Below are 16,449 nucleotides of genomic sequence, written 5' to 3'. Positions count from 1 at the left end.
CTCCTCGGTCTCCATGGCAGTAGCAGACGAAGGAACTCCAGTCTTAGGGGCCTGAGTGCCCCAGTTATCCTTCTTCCTCAGACGCTTGATGTCGTGAGAAACCAACTCTCCAGTCTCCAGCATCACCTGGGGATAGACACGAGCCCAGGCCTTCTCAATAAGCAGCATGATGAACGGACCATAAATCGGGCACTTGCGCTCGGAGATAGCAGATAACAGCTCAGACCACATAACATGAGAGATATCCAGGGACTCTCTAGTGTTCTGTTCCTTCTAACGCTGACAGAAGAGAAGCATGTCCACGAGATAGGAGTGAACCATATCCAGATTCCCGATACGAGGGAAAAGAGTCTCTCTGAAGACACGGTGAAGAATATCCAGATAAGCAGGCAGCTCATAAGTTTCCTTCTTCGTCTCAGGGTGGATCCTCAAAGTGCAGTAGGGCCATAGAGCTTGCTTGTGAGTGGCGTTGGTGTTGCAGTGTGGGCGAAAGCCGACAGGAGACTCAAGACCTAGATCTTGTACCCCAATGAAATCCATGAAAGCTTCCCACTTGACTGAAAGCAACTTGCCATTGGTCATCCAAGTCAGTGTTCTGTCCTCATCAGTCCCAAGATGAACCGTCGCATAGAATTGGGCGACAATATCAGCATCATAATCTTTGTTGAATTTCATGACCCCAAGAATGTTCAGTTGAGTGCACATCTGAAGAGCTTCACCAAAGTATTCAGGATCCTTCTCCATATGGTCGGTGTCAATGGAGTGCACGTTGACAAAGAGGTTCTTCTTGGCCTTGAGAACATCAAAGAAGATGGCAAACTGGAACCTATTCCAGAACGGACGGTTTACCAAAGTTGGATCTTGGTCTGTCTCATACGGGTTGCGGCGACGCCTTGCCCAGAACTCCTTGGGCTGCATTTCTGGCACGGTTTTGCCTGGCTTCGGCTTGACACCAGGCTTCTTCTAGAGTTGAGGTGGAGGTGGAGCACTTGAAGAACCTCCGACAGACTCAGTGGTGCGGTAGCGCTTGGACGTGGCACGGCCGGGATTGACACGACGAGCCTGACGCTTAGGAAGCTCATCACCTGGAACCACACACAAAAACACGCAAACAACCAGAAAGAACGAGCATAAGCCACAAAACATGAGCAAAAAGATCACTGAGAGGAAAGAGCATTGTGGAAACTGGTAGAGGGCGGTAGTACCGCGACCTGCGAGTGGTAGTACCGCCCCAAGCGGTAGTACCGCTCCACAGAGAGCGGTAGTACCGCTCCAAGCGGTAGTACCGCTCTGGAGAGAGCGGTAGTACCGCTCGAGACGGGGAAACCGCAGTTTCCTACTACCGTGGTCAGATTCGGCACTACCGTCCTACCAAATTCAAAAATACTCCAACCAAATACCAATCCAAACTGCCTAGAAGCATTCTCCATCCTACTCAAGCCTAGATTTGGCCAAAAAACTAGAGATGCAACTGCTATTGCCCCTAAGATGCTAGATTGGAAATCTAGACAAGAAGAAAGAGGGAATGGGGGCAATACCGGCATCCATGGCAAGAGGACAAGGTGGGGATCGTTTCCACCGAAGGAAATGGAGAGGAACGCCCCAGAGAGGGAGATCCACCGGAGCCCTCCCGCGGTGCCGGTTGCTGGAGAGAGGAACAGAGCAAGGGGGCGTGCGAATGGGTATGGGGGAGAAGAAACTCCCCCTGCCCCCGATATAACTCCCTGCCCGCGCCTCACAGCGGTAGTACCGCGCTGGAGGGCGGTAGTACCGCTCGGAGCGGTAGTACCGCTCGGAGCGGTAGTACCGCTCGCCACCAGCGGTAGTACCGCTCAGCAACCAAACGGCTTCTAGACACATGGCAAAAACACCAAAGAGACGAGAAAGCAAGGCTAAGAGAAAGAAAAGACCAACAAGGCAACACACACACTAACAACGGTCCAGAACCCACTCTTTCAAAACAACCACACGAAACAGAGCGAGCTCTGGCCTCTCTCAAGAGAGGGCGGTGGCCGGAGCCACCTATGTTTGAGTCAATTGGTATGGCACCGCAAAGAATTATCCTTGGTCCCATGACCAAAACTCGTCTTTGAAGCACAAGTACCATCAAAAATGGCTAATGTGAAAGATTGATCGTTTTATGCATAATGGGGGGGGGGAGGGAAAGTTCATTGAGAGAACAACACTCCCCCTATGTCCATGCCTACATCTAAACTAGACATCACGTTGAGTGAGGTGGGGTGTGTAAGAGTTCAAGTCACATTGCTCAAATCAATGATATTTAGCTCATGCCTTAACTCGCGAAATCTTGCTTCATCCAAGGGCTTCGTGAAAATATCTGCAAGGTTATCATGAGTGTTGACATACTTGAGCTCGATCTCCCCTCGCCTAATGTGATCCCGGATGAAATGATACCGAATCTCAATATGATTCGTCTTGAAGTGTTGCACCGGGTTGAGAGAAATCTTGATGGCACTTTCGTTGTCACACCAAAGAGGCACTTTGTCACAAATGACACCGTATTTCTTTAAAGTTTGCCTCATCCATAAAAGTTGTGCACAACAACTGCCGGCCGCCACATATTCCGCTTCGGTGGACGAGAGAGACACACAACTTTGATCTTTGGAAGACCAACTCACCAAAGAGCACCCAGGAAACTGGCACCCTCCGGAAGTGGACTTCCTATCCATTTTGTCTCCCTCCCAATCGGAATCCGTAAATCTTTCAAGCTTGAAGTCCACCCCTCTTGGGTACCATAAGCCAAAGTTTGGGGTATGAGCCAAATATCGAAAGATTCGCTTGACCGCCACATAGTGACTTTCCTTCGGTGCGGCTTGAAACCGTGCACACATCCCCACACTCAACATGATATCCGGTCTAGATGCACAAAGGTAAAGCAAGGAGACAATCATGGAGCGATATACCTTTTGATCCACCGCTTTACCATTGGGATCAATGTCAAGTTGGCACTTGGTGGGCATTGGAGTAGTAGCCGGCTTGACATCACTTAGCTTGAATCTTTTTAGCATGTCTTGAGTGTATTTGGCTTGGTTGATGAAGGTTCCTTCTCTTCTTTGTTTGATGTCAAAACCAACGAAGAACTTCAACTCTCCCATTGAAGACATCTGGAACTTGGAGGTCATGAGAGCGGCAAATTCCTCATTGAAAGCTTTGTTAGGGGAACCAAAGATAATGTCATCAACATATAGTTGGCATACAAACAACTCCCCTTTGACCTTCTTAGTAAAAAGAGTGGGATCGATTAGCCCCACTTCAAATCCACGATCTTGTAACAACTCGGTAAGGTGGTCATACCACGCACGTGGGGCTTGTTTAAGGCCATAGAGTGCCTTATCTAGTTGATACACATGATCCGGGAAGTAGGGATCCTCGAACCCGGGGGGTTGCTTGACATAGACCAACTCATTAATAGGACCATTAAGGAAAGCACTTTTCACATCCATTTGTTGCAACTTAAAGTTGTGATGGGAAGCATAAGCAATCAACAAATGTATGGATTCAAGACGAGCAACAGGAGCAAAGGTTTCACCGTAGTCGATACCCTCGACTTGGGAGTAGCCTTGTGCTACCAATCTCGCCTTGTTGCGAACGATGTTCCCATGAGCATCTTGCTTGTTCTTGAAAATCCACTTGGTTCCAATGACGTTGTGGTTCCCCGATGGCCTTGGCACCAATCTCCACACCTTGTTGTACTTGAAGTTGTTGAGTTCTTCATGCATGGCATTGAGCCAATCCGAGTCTTCGAGCGCCTCATAGACCTTTTGGGGTTCAACAAAAGAGACAAATGCGTGATGTTCACAATAGTTTGCTAATTGTCTATGAGTGCTTACCCCCTTTCTTAGGCTTACAACCACATTTTCCATGAGATGGCCTTGGATGGTGAGCTTGGAAGCAATCTTCGCGGCACGACGCTCTAATTCCTCCTCGGGTGTGGAAGGAGGAGGGTTAACTTGATTATCTTGAGCGCCGTCTTGAGCTTGTTCTTGATCTTGAGCTTGCTCATGATCTTGAACTTGCTCGAGGGGGAGAACTTGACCTTGGGCATCATTTAGAGGTTCACCACCATCTTGAGGTTGATCTTGCCTTTGGTCTTGTTCACGAGGTTGAGGGCCTTCACTTTGTTCTTCGGAAGCGTGTGGGTCTTGGGGAGGTGATGGCTCCACTTGAGTGGAGCATTGTCCTTCTCCTTCGGCCACAAGGGGTTCCTCAATGGGTAGAATATGACCAATACCCATTCTTCTTATGGCTTGGGGAGGAATTTCATCACCTACATCACAAGTACCACTTTGCTCCACTTGGGAGCCGTTATTTTCGTCAAACTCCACGTTACACGTCTCCTCAATGAGTCCGGTGGACTTGTTGAGAACACGGTAAGCATGAGAGTTTGTAGCATAACCAACAAATATGCCCTCATGAGCTCTAGCCTCAAATTTAGACAAACGAACACCTTTCTTGAGAATGAAACACTTACAACCGAACACCCGGAAGTACTTGAGGTTGGGCTTGTTGCCGGTGAGTATCTCATAAGGAGTCTTGTTCAAGCCTTTGCGGAGATAGAGCCGATTGGATGCATGACATGCGGTGTTGATGGCTTCGGCCCAAAAGTTGTATGGAGACTTGAACTCCGCCATCATGGTCCTAGCCGCATCCATCAACGTCCGGTTCTTCCTCTCCGCCACACCATTTTGTTGAGGGGTATATGGAGCAGCATATTGGTGCTTGATCCCCTCATCACTAAGAAACTCATCCAAGGTGTAGTTCTTGAACTCGGTGCCATTGTCACTTCTGATTGTCAAGATCTTTGCATTATGTTGACGTTGAGCTTCATTTGCAAAGTCGATGACGGTTTGTTGAGTCTCACTCTTCCTCTTGAAGAAGTATACCCAAGTGTATCTTGAATAATCATCCACAATCACCAAGCAATACTTTCTTCCTCCAAGACTATCAAAAGATGGAGGCCCAAAGAGATCCATGTGAAGGAGCTCCAAGGGTCTCTTTGAGTAGATGATGGTTGAGGGAGGGTGAGCCTTCTCATGAAGCTTTCCTTCAATACAAGCACTGCAAGCACGATCTTTGGCAAAACTAACATTTGTTAGTCCACGAACATGGTCCCCCTTGAGAAGACTTTGCAAAGATCTCATATTGACGTGGGCTAAACGGCGATGCCAAAGCCATCCCACGTCAACTTTAGCCATTAGGCATGTCGCGATCTTAGTGGGTCGCTCCGAAAAGTTAATCACATAGAGACCGTTCTCGACATGCCCAACAAAGGCTACTTTAAGAGTCTTGCTCCACAAGAGGGCCACGGTATCAATGTCAAAGAAGTAGCAAACCCATGAGTGCAAGTTGACGAACGGAAAGCAAATTGTATGCAAGGGACTCAACAAGCATGACTTCTCGATCGTTAGATCATGAGAAATGACAACCTTGCCAAGACCCAATACCTTAGAATGTGATGCATCACCCCACTCGACATTGGTGGGCATAGATGGAATCTTTTGCACGTCCACCACCAAGTCCTTGCTCCCGGTCATATGATTTGTTGCTCCACTATCGAGCAACCATGATCCCCCATCGGAAGCAAACACCTACAAGAGATCAATGCTTGGTTTTAGGTACCCATTTAGTAATGGGTCCTTTGATGTTAGTAACAAGGGTCTTGGGAACCCAAATAGACCATTCAATGTACTCATAAGGAGAACCAACAAATTTAGCATAAACATGTCCATCACTAGCACGACACAACACATATGAAGGGTTAAAGTCGCCAGCTTTGTTGGAGGAAATGCTTTTGCCCTTTTGGACGTCAACTCCCTTCACTTTTTCCTTCTTCTCCTTAGGAGCACCCTCTCCCTCTTTCATAAAAGTTTGCTTGAGAGGAGGAGGACGTTTGGTCTTGTCGTTCTTCTTCTTCTTGCTCTTGGACTTGGGTGCGAACCCAATTCCCTCCTTGGCCACAACTTCCTTTTGATTGCTCAAAAGGTCGTTGAGGTTCTTCTCACCTTGAATGCATGTCACAAGGCCTTTCTCAAGTTGATCCTTTAACTTGGCATTCTCCTCCACAAGGTGCACATGCTCACAACACGGGTTAGTAGCACATGCATTATCAATTAATACCATATGAGGAAAGGTGGACTTTTCCTTGGTTAGCTTAACTTGGAGTTGAGCATGAGACTCCTTGAGGTTAGCGTGAGCACCCTTCAAGACCTTGTGGGCCTTGTCAAGTATCTCAAACTCCTACTTGAGTCTAGCATGATCAACCCCAAGTTTAGCCTTCTCAGAAGTTAGCACACGAGACACGACAAGAGCATGATCAAGATCTTTCTTTAACTTAGCATGGTCATCGTTGTGTGACTCCTCAAAAGTCAAACGATGCACATGCTCTTCCTCAAGAGCATTAGAGAGATCCGATATCTCATTGGCATAGTCACGACTATGACCTTCCATCTTAGAGATGGTTTCTTCGTGAGCCTCGATCATGTCATTGGCCTCACCAAGTTGTTCCAAGAGAGCAACAAAATGCTTCTTGGACTTGCCCTTGAGCTTACTCATAAAAAGACTCAAATTCATTCACTTCCTCATTAGACCCATCATGTTCATCAATGCAATCCTCCACGGAGGGATTAGTAATGATGGTGGTTTTAATGTTGGGGGTTACCTGGTTTGAAGCTTTAGCCATGAGGCACTTGGCGGTGATGTTCTCGTTGGGTGAATCAAAGAGAGACACCCGAGGAGTAGTAGCAATGGCAACGGATGCCATGGCCATCGCTTCTTCATTTTCATCATCATTGTCATCCTCTTTGTATTCTTCTTGAACCACCAACCCATGAGTGGGAGTCTTCTTGGAGAAGTTGTTCTTGTTGGGGAAGGACTTGGCTTTGTCTTTTCGGATGAACTTGCCACCATTGTCTTCCCGCTTCTCGTAAGGACAATCCGCAACAAAATGGCTCACATTGCCATAGTTGAAGCAAGTTCTAACTCGTTGCTTGCCCTTGACGCCACTTGAGTTGTTCTTGATGAAGTTGGGTCTTGTATTCTTCTTGCTCCAAAATTGTCTTGAAGCAAGGGCCATGTGCTCATGATAATCAAATTTGGTGTCTTCGGGGTTGCTCTCCTCATCTTCCACTTCTTCCTCTTCTTCCATAATAACCTTGGCCTTCAAAGCAAGGTTGGGCTTCTTTGCCCTTTGAGAACAGAGCACCGCATTGTCGATGGTCTTGTCCAAGATTCTCATTGCAACGAACTCATCCAACACTTCCTTGAGGTCATGGAGTGGAAGTCCGATCTTTGACGAATGATGGAGGACATGGCCTTGTTGTAGGGCATCATGGCCTTGAGGAACTTGCGCTTGATCCAATTGTCATCCATGTCCTTGCTTCCATGACCTCGAAGTGAGACCGCGAGTTTGGTCACTCTTCGAAAGAGCTCACGAGGTTCTTCATCTTCTTTCATTGCAAACTCATCGGCTTCATCTTGCACCACTTCATAGTTGGAGCGTTGAATGCTAGCACTTCCTCGATAGAGAGACTCGACACATTTCCATGCTTCTTTAGCCATGGCATGAGGTCGAAGATGAGGAAGATCTTCGGGAAGGATAGCATCTTGGATGATGAAGAGAGCACTCTCATTGAATTGATTGTCCACGGCTTATCGAGGGGTGAAGTTGCTTGGATCATGAGGATAGAAACCTTCTTCAATGATTCTCCAAAGGTTAGTGTTCACATGTTTTAAGTGACGCTTGAAGCGATAAACCCAAGAATCAAAATCTTCATGCTTCTCATATTTAGGAGGAGGACCGGTATGATTCAAATTAGTGGAGGGGATCAACCCTCCATAAATTGGGGGTTCCACATGGGCAAAGATGTCGGTGCCATTTCTACCACTAGTAGAAGGGCTCTTTTCATTGTTAGCTTCCCCCTTGTCGGAGGTAGCATCCGTCACCTTGTTAGTGGGATCACCCACTTTCATCGGCGAGGTAGATAGTTTAAGTCCTAGCAATTCAGTAAACATGCTTTTAACCTCGGCCGTCATGGAGGTTTTCAATGTGTCTAATGCCACATTGAATTCCTCACGTGAGACCGAGGTTCCCCCTTCAGTCGAAGACAAGATGGGATTCACACCGGAGTGCTCCTCCGCACCGTCGTTGGTGTCAACCATACTCTTCGGACGACAAAGTCCTTAATAAAGAGACGAGGCTCTGATACCAATTGAAAGGATCGATATGGTTGACTCGAGGGGGGGGGGGTTGAATAGGCAACTAGCAATTTTTAAGATTTTCTTTGACAATTTAAACCTTGCGACAAAATAGTTTGTCTAGATATGCAACTACGTGGACAACATATATGATGCAATGACAACTAGCACACACACAAGCAATAGATACAACACAAGTAAGCTAGCAAAAGTAAAGGCACAAAATAACCAAGAGTGGAGCCGGTGAAGACGAGGATGTGTTACCGAAGTTCCTTCCTTTTAAAGGGAAGTACGTCTCCGTTAGAGCGGTGTGGAGGCACAATGCTCCCCAAGAAGCCACTAGGGCCACCGTAATCTCCTCACGCCCTCACACAATGCGAGATGCCATGATTCCACTATTGGTGCCCTTGAAGGTGGCGACCTCCACAACAATTGGAGGCTCCCAACAACACCACGAAGCTTCACCACAATGGAGTATGGCTTCGAGGTGACCTCAACCGTCTAGGGTGCTCAAACACCCAAGAGTAACAAGATCCGCTAGGGATAAGTGGGGGGAATCAAATTTCTCTTGGTGGAAGTGTAGATCGAGGCCTTCTCAACCAATCCCGAGCAAATCAACAAGATTGATTGGCTAGGGAGAGAGATCGGGCGAAAATGGAGCTTGGAGCAACAATGGAGCTTTAGGGGAAAGAGATAAGTCAACATTGGGGAAGAAGACACCTTTATATAGTGGGGGAACCAATCCAACCGTTACCCCACTAAACAGCCACGCACAGAGCGGTACTACCGCTTGGGCAGGGCGGTACTACCACTGAGGGCGGTACTACCGCTCTCACCCAGCGGTACTGCCGCGCTGACGAGGAGATTAGAGACCTGGCCCCAGAGCGGTACTACCGTGGGAGTAGGCGCGGTACTACCGCTTGGAGCGGTACTACCGCCTCTACTACCGCACTTAGTACCGTAAAACCCGACACGAAAACCATCGGTCAAGAATCAAGGCGGTAGTAGCCCGGAACCACTGCGGTACTACGGCCGAAGACCACAAGCGGTACTACCGCTCGGGGAGCGGTACTACCGCTGGGGAGCGGTACTACCGCTCTGGGAGCGGTACTACCGCTTGAGTGCTTTGGTGGTACTACCGCTGAGGACCGCGGTACTACCGCTGGGGTAGGTCAGGGCAGGCACAGGGAAAGGAAAGGCTGCTCCAGCGAAGCGGAAAGGAAGACATCGGGTGTGATACAGATGTGTACGTGTTGATTCCACCCTAGCCTTACCAAAGCGGATCCCCTCTTGATAGTACGGTGACTCCTACGAAACTAGTCCACCAACAGAGAGATGAAGGAGCTACACCGTCTTGAATAACACACCGAGGGGAGGTAATCATCTCGTGCCAAAGGATGAATCTCTGAAAGAACTTAACGCACACGATTAGTCCGCAAAAGCATTGTCATCAATCACCAAAACATCTTGGGGATAAATATGCCCTTACAGCCATTATTTCGACGCTTGTGTCTGTTGCGTCGTGGCTTGCCGTTGCTATCTCTGGCTTCAGAAATGACAGGTTTACTTGAGGTGTTGTTGCTACGAGCTAGCCAGCTATCCTCGCCCGCACAAAAGCGGGTCATGAGCGTCGTAAGGGCTGCCATGGACTTCGGCTTCTCTTGGCCGAGGTGTCGGGCCAGCCACTCATCGCGGATGTTATGCTTAAAGGCCGCTAGGGCTTTGGCATACGGACAGTCGATGATTTGGTTCTTTTTAGTTAAGAACCGAGTCCAGAATTTCCTGGCTGACTCTCTGGGCTGTTGGATTGTATGACTTAAGTCATCGACATCCAAAGGTCGGACGTAAGTGCCTTGGAAGTTATCAAGGAATGCATCTTCCAGGTTCTCCCAACTGCCAATGGAGTTTTCGGGCAGACTGTTCAACCAGCGCCTAGCTGGTCCCTTTAGTTTTAGCGGGAGGTAATTGATGGCATGGAGATCATCACCGCGGGCCATATGTATATGGAGAAGGAAGTCCTCGATCCATACCGCGGAGTCTGTTGTTCCATTGTATGATTCAATGTTTACGGGTTTGAACCCTTCTGGGAATTCATGTTCCATTACTTCATCGGTGAAGCATAGGGGGTGCATGGCGCCTTTGTATCGGGGTACGTCGCGACGTAGCTCGAATGGAGCCGTTCTGCGGTATTCGGCCCGGACAGGTGTGTATTTGTTATAACCGGCATTGTGGTCATCGCTGCGCATTGGGGCGCACTCCCGCGATCCGTAGATCGATCTGGTCTGGCCTGCTCTGTTCTCCAAGTCGTACTGCAGGTCATGTGTGTATCCCCAAGTTGTTGTGTTTCTATTTGTTCGGCGACGTGGAGCCGACTAGTGTTCGGGCTGAATTGCCGCTTTGTCTCGACCACACGATGGTCGGTCAGCCGCATTATGTGCTGGTAGTGCCGGCTCCAGCGCCTCGTCATCGAATTGAGGTAGCAATTTGCGCTTCGGGTAACTTTTGGTTGGGCGTTCGAGTCCATATTCCTCGGCTGCCAGGACCGCAGTCCATCTATCAGTGAGCAGATCTTGATCGGCTTGAAGCTGTTGCTGCTTCTTCTTCAGGCTCCTTGCCGTGGCTATAAGGCGGCGCTTAAAACGCTCCTGCTCAATGGGATCCTCAGGCACGATAAATTCTTTGTCGCCGAGGCTCACCTCGTCCTTGGAGAGGGGCATGTAATTGCTGTCCTCCGAGTCGTCGTTCACGGCCCGTTCATCGGGGCTGGCTCGCCCATTTTCCCGTTCAACCTGTTCGAAACTTGGCTTGGCGGGGTCTTCGTTGTCTTCGGCATCGTCCAGTGTGTTGTTCTCTCTTGTGCCGGTATCGCTATTTTTACCATGGCGTGATTTAGAGCGGCGCCGCTGACGTCGGCGCTTAGACTGCTTCTCACGAAGTTTGTCATCAACTGCATCTTTTATGTCATCGCCATTGTCTTCTTTTGGTGTATCCACCATGTATATGTCGTATGAAGAGGTGCCTGTCCAGCGCCCTATGGGCGGTGGTTCTTGTTCTTCTCCAGCATCGTCGTCCATACCGTCGATGTCTTCGGAGTCGAAATCAAGCATGTCGGTCAAATCGTCGACAGTGGCTATCAAGTGGGTGGTGGGTAGGCAACGAAGTTCTTCGTCATCCGCTTTCCACTCAAGTCGGACATAGTTCGGCCCGGAATCTCCCTACAAGGAGAGACACTTTAATGAGTTTAACACATCGCCAAGGGGTGAGTGTTGGAAGATGTCCGCGGAGCTGAACTCTAAGATCGGCGCCCAGTCAGATTCGATGGGTGCAGATTCACGCGGTTCGGAGCCTGTAGCCGGAGACGAGTCCGAGGTTCCGATGACACAGGCCTCATTGGAGGTCAGGTCTGTGTTTGGCTCTAACGCTACTGAGTGCGAGGCTTTCGTGGCGAGGTTGAGCCTCCCGCTCTCGGATGGCGTACTCTGCTATGGATCTAGGGCCAGTGCAGTTACAGGCGCGATCTCCCGCGCACAGTCTGATGACAGATTTAGGTCATGTTCATCATGGCAGCAGGGCCCGGCTGTCATGGGCTCGAATCCGTCGAAGATCAAGTCCCCTCGGATGTCAGCGGTGTAGTTCAAGCTTCCAAATCTGACCTGATGGCCAAGGGCGTAGCTGTCGATCTGCTCCAGATGGCCAAGCGAGTTGGCCCGCAGTGCGAAGCCGCCGAATATGAAGATCTGTTAGGGGAGAAAAATTTCACCCTGGACTGTGTTGTTGATGATCGAAGGAGCCATCAAGCCTTATGGTGACGACACAGTGGAACTCTCAATGAAAGCACCAATGTCGGTGTCAAAAACGGCGGATCTCGGGTAGGGGGTCCCGAACTGTGCGTTTGAGGCTAATGGTAACAAGAGGCGGGGGACACAATGTTTACCCAGGTTTGGGCCCTCTCGATGGAGGTAATACCCTACTTCTTGCTTGATTGATCTTGATGATATGAGTATTACAAGAGTTGATCTACCACGGGATCGTAGAGGCTAAACCCTAGAAGCTAGCCTATGGTTATGATTTTTCTTTTCCTACGGACTAAACCCTCCGGTTTATATAGACACCGAAGGGGGCTAGGGTTACACAGAGTCGGTACAGAGAAAGGAATCTTCACATCCGAATTGCCAAGCTTGCCTTCCACGCAAAGGAGAGTCCCATCCAGACACTAGACGAAGCCTTCTATCTTGTACCTTCATAGTCCAATAGTCTATTATACGCATATAGTCCGGCTGTCCGAGGACCCCTTAATCCAGGACTCCCTCAGTCGCGGTGGGAGAAACCACTACCGTCAGCACCCACCACCAGTCGTTGCAGAATCAACGACATCCACGGAGGTGGCTACCTCCAGGCAGGCGCCAGAACTGTCCGGAGAGGCTATGGATGTGGTGACGGCCCTGGCTGCTGCTGAGGTCCTGGTGACTGAGCCAATGTCGGGTGTTTCAAGGGCCGTGGACAAGGCGAACGGTGAGAGAGTTTCTAAGTGGGCTCGGAAAAAGGAGAAGATGTTGTGCTATCGCTGTGGTGAGCGGGGTCACTTTATTGCTGAATGTGTGACCGAGTTATGTGATACTTGACTCAAGCCATTGCATGACACGGGTGAGTGCCCGATATTGCATGATCAGATGCCAAGTATTACTATCTATGAAGTCTGTTGTGCTGAGCTGATGTTCTTTGAGTCTCTGTGTGCGAGGGAGGTCCCAGAGGAGGCCCAGAGCACGACTACGGGGGTGGTCAAAGTCACGAAGGGTGACGTGTCTAAATCTCAGATTTTGCAGCGGCTTAGGGAGTTAGCCCCAGGTGATTTTCAGTGGGAGCTGATTCGACTTGAGGCCAATAGCTATAAGGTTGACTTCCCGACTACTAAGGATTTGGAGTGTCTCCTCAGCTTTGGGCTTTGCAGAGTTCCTGGCACATAGTGCATTCTTGAGTTCCACGAGTGGAAGAAGGTTGAGCCACAGGGTAAGCCTCTCACTCAGGTCTGGTTGCATTTTTCGGGAGCTCCGTCGAAGCTGATTCGGGATGCTCGGGTTGCTGCAAGTTTGGGGATTCTGGTTGGCAGAACTAAGAGAGTGGATATGGCCTTTACCCGTGCTAACGGGGTGGCCAGGTTACTGGTGAGTGTGCTGGACATTGAGTTCGTGCCTGATGTGGTCAAGTAGACACATAAGGGCCTCGTGTATAACCTGGATATAGAGTTTGAGGATTCTGAGTACTTCGCTGAGGCTCTGGCAGGGATGGATGTGGACAGGCATGATAAGAATGATGGTTCGGGCAACTCAGAGGAGCAAGGGGGGATGCTGGGCATGAGTTGCCCAATGTCCCGGATACTGACCCTCAGACGCCCGGGAATGGGGTTGCACCCTCTACGTCTGTACCGATGAGTACCTTGAGATTTGGTTCTTTTCAGCCAGCTTCCATGCCTCCCAGGCTGTGGAGTGACAGGGTTGACTCTGAGGACGTGTTAAGCGCATGTTACCTCCGCTGGACTTTGTTGAGGCAGCGAGATCTCTGGAGGAGAGGGACGGTCTTTAGGTGACCTCCCGTTCTCCCTCTTCTACTGCTGGTTCGACGCTCGGGAGGACGTCGTCGGGACTGGCCGCCATGGTGACGGTGCCGTCATGCGGTGACAAGGCTGGTTTGGGAGGGGGACCCGGGCAGGAGGCCTTGATTCCCTCCTCTCCAGTGGTGGTCGGGGTGGCCGAACCTGCGGTGCCGGTTGACCACCTGACGCCGGCTGGGTTGGTTTCTCGGCCCGAGTCGAGTCCGACTCTCAGGTCGGGAGGGGTGCGGGGCCAGGAGGCCCCCCGTCCTCTCTTCTCCTCACGGGTCTCCGGGTGGGGAGCATGGGCAGGCAGCCCAACCCTCGCTTGCGCCGCGCTTGCCGGCGATTGACTGTGGATCTCCGACTCTTCTTTCCGGGCCATGCATTGGGGGTGGGGCAGGAGGCCTTACCCCAAATGGGGCAACCCGGGAGGAGGTCATCGCCTTTGGAGGTATTCCGGATCCTGTGTCTGAGGGCAGACAGATGAGCTGTCGCCTTCAGGACCAGATGGACGTTGATGATATGTAGCTGAGGTGTGCCATGCGGGCGGCCAAGCTTCGTGAAATGGAGGTCACTACTGGTATGTCAGTCAACACTTCCAATTCCATTTTGCACTTTTCTAATGATGGGATCATTCACAATGCAAACGAGTTAGGAGTTTCACTAGGTAGTAATGATAGTGAAATCTCTAAATCTGTTAATGACATTTTGGACCTGGAAGCGGAACATGCCTTAGAGTTGATTCATAACTTAGCAGCGGTTAAACCTATGAATGATTCTGACATTGATGATTTGGGAGTCAGGGTGCTAGATACGTTTTGTGCGGATCTTGCCCCATCTGTTGCTGAGACTGAGGAGGATGATGGTTGTACACCTCTTGAGGAGAGTGTCCCGGTAGAGGGTCAGGAGGTTAGATCTAAGGACCCCGATTGTGAGGACCGGGGAGAGGATCAGAACAAGCCTAAGCGAAAGTGGAGGCGTAAGATATATCCTGCATCCGCGGTGCGTAGAAGTGCTAGGGTCCGTACAACCAAAAAAATTCCATGATGAACTATGAGAGGCATCTTTTGGAATAGCCTAGGTCTGATGGACTTGGCTAAAAGAACGTTTCTAGCAGATGCTTCAATTGAACATAGACTGTATTTTATTGCCCTTTCCGAGATTGGAAGGGACAATTTCTCTCCTCAGTTTCTGAGCACTTTATCTAGAGGTGTCGATTTTGATTGGCACTGCCTTCCCCCAAGAGGAAGATCAGGGGGATCCTACAAGGGGTGAGATGTGATGCATTGGAAGTCCGAAGTCTGGTCATGGGTGACTTTGTTATCAAATTTCAGGTCAGATCCAAAGCTAATGGTTTTAATTGGGCACTGGTTGCGATGTATGGGGCCGCACAGCCGGAATTAAAACCAGACTTTTTAGTGGATCTCGTCCGTATTTGCGGGTCTGAACAGCTACCAATCCTGGTTGGGGGTGATCTTAACATTATTAGAAGGAGAGAAGAAAAGAACAATGATAATTTTGATGCCAGGTGGTCGTTTATGTTTAATACCATCATTGAAAGCTTGGATCTTAGAGAGATAGAGCTTTCGGGTAGAAAATTTACTTGGGCTAATACCTTGCAAAATCTGACGTATGAGAAGCTAGATCGAGTCCCAGCGAGCATCGACTGGGAACAGAAATTCCCCCTGGTTATAGTCCAAGCGTTATCCCGCAATATCTCTGACCACACCCCTCTGTTGGTTGACTCTGGTGAGGCAAGACATGTGGGAAATAAAAATACCTTCTATTTCGAACTCGCATGGTTTGAAAGAGAAGGTTTCCTGGATCTGATAGCCAGGGAATGGGCGATAGATGCAGGAGGAAGGTCGTCTATGGAGAGATGGCAGAATAAGATTAGAAATTTGAGAAGTTTCTTGTGAGGGTGGGCTAAGCATCTCGGCGGGATCTATAAGGTTGAAAAGGAAAGGCTCCTTACACTTATCCAGTCCCTAGATGTAAAAGCCGAGTCCACAATTCTGCAATCTTCGGAGCTTCATGCCAAAATAGATGCAGAGATGTGATTGAAAGAGCTGTTGCGGGAAGAGGAGTTGAAGTGGGATTTGCGAGCTAAGGTTCGCAAAGTTGTCCAAGGGGACACTAACACTCAATTCTTTCATATGATCGCTAATGGCAAGCATAGGAAGAAAAGAATCTTTCAGCTTGAGAAAGATGAAGGGACAATCTTAGGGCAGGAGAACTTAAAATTATACATAACCAATTATTACAAGCAACTGTTTGGGCCTCCAAAGGATAATTTTATGTCCTTGGATGAGTCGATGATTGAGGATGTACCTCAGCTGGCTGCTGATGAGAATGATGTATTAACTGCACCATTCTTGGAGAAAGAGGTGTTTGATGCAATTTCACAGATGAAGAATAATAAAGCTCTGGGGCCGGAGATTTCTGGCGGAGTTTTATAAGAAATGTTGGCACATTATTAAAGGAAATCTGTTACCGATGCTCCATGATCTATTGTCCGGACAGCTTCAGTTGTTCCATTTAAATTTTGGAACAATAACCTTGCTCCCGAAGAAAACATAGGTTGTGAGAATCGAGCAGTTTAGGCCTATCTGTCTTCTTAACGTTAGTTTAAAAATTTTACAAAG

This window comes from Triticum aestivum, chromosome 7B, assembly GCF_018294505.1.
Source record: "Triticum aestivum cultivar Chinese Spring chromosome 7B, IWGSC CS RefSeq v2.1, whole genome shotgun sequence".
NCBI classification, from domain to species: Eukaryota; Viridiplantae; Streptophyta; class Magnoliopsida; order Poales; family Poaceae; genus Triticum; species Triticum aestivum.
The sequence above is the reverse complement of the archived record's forward strand: the minus strand, read 5'-3'. Positions refer to the sequence as shown.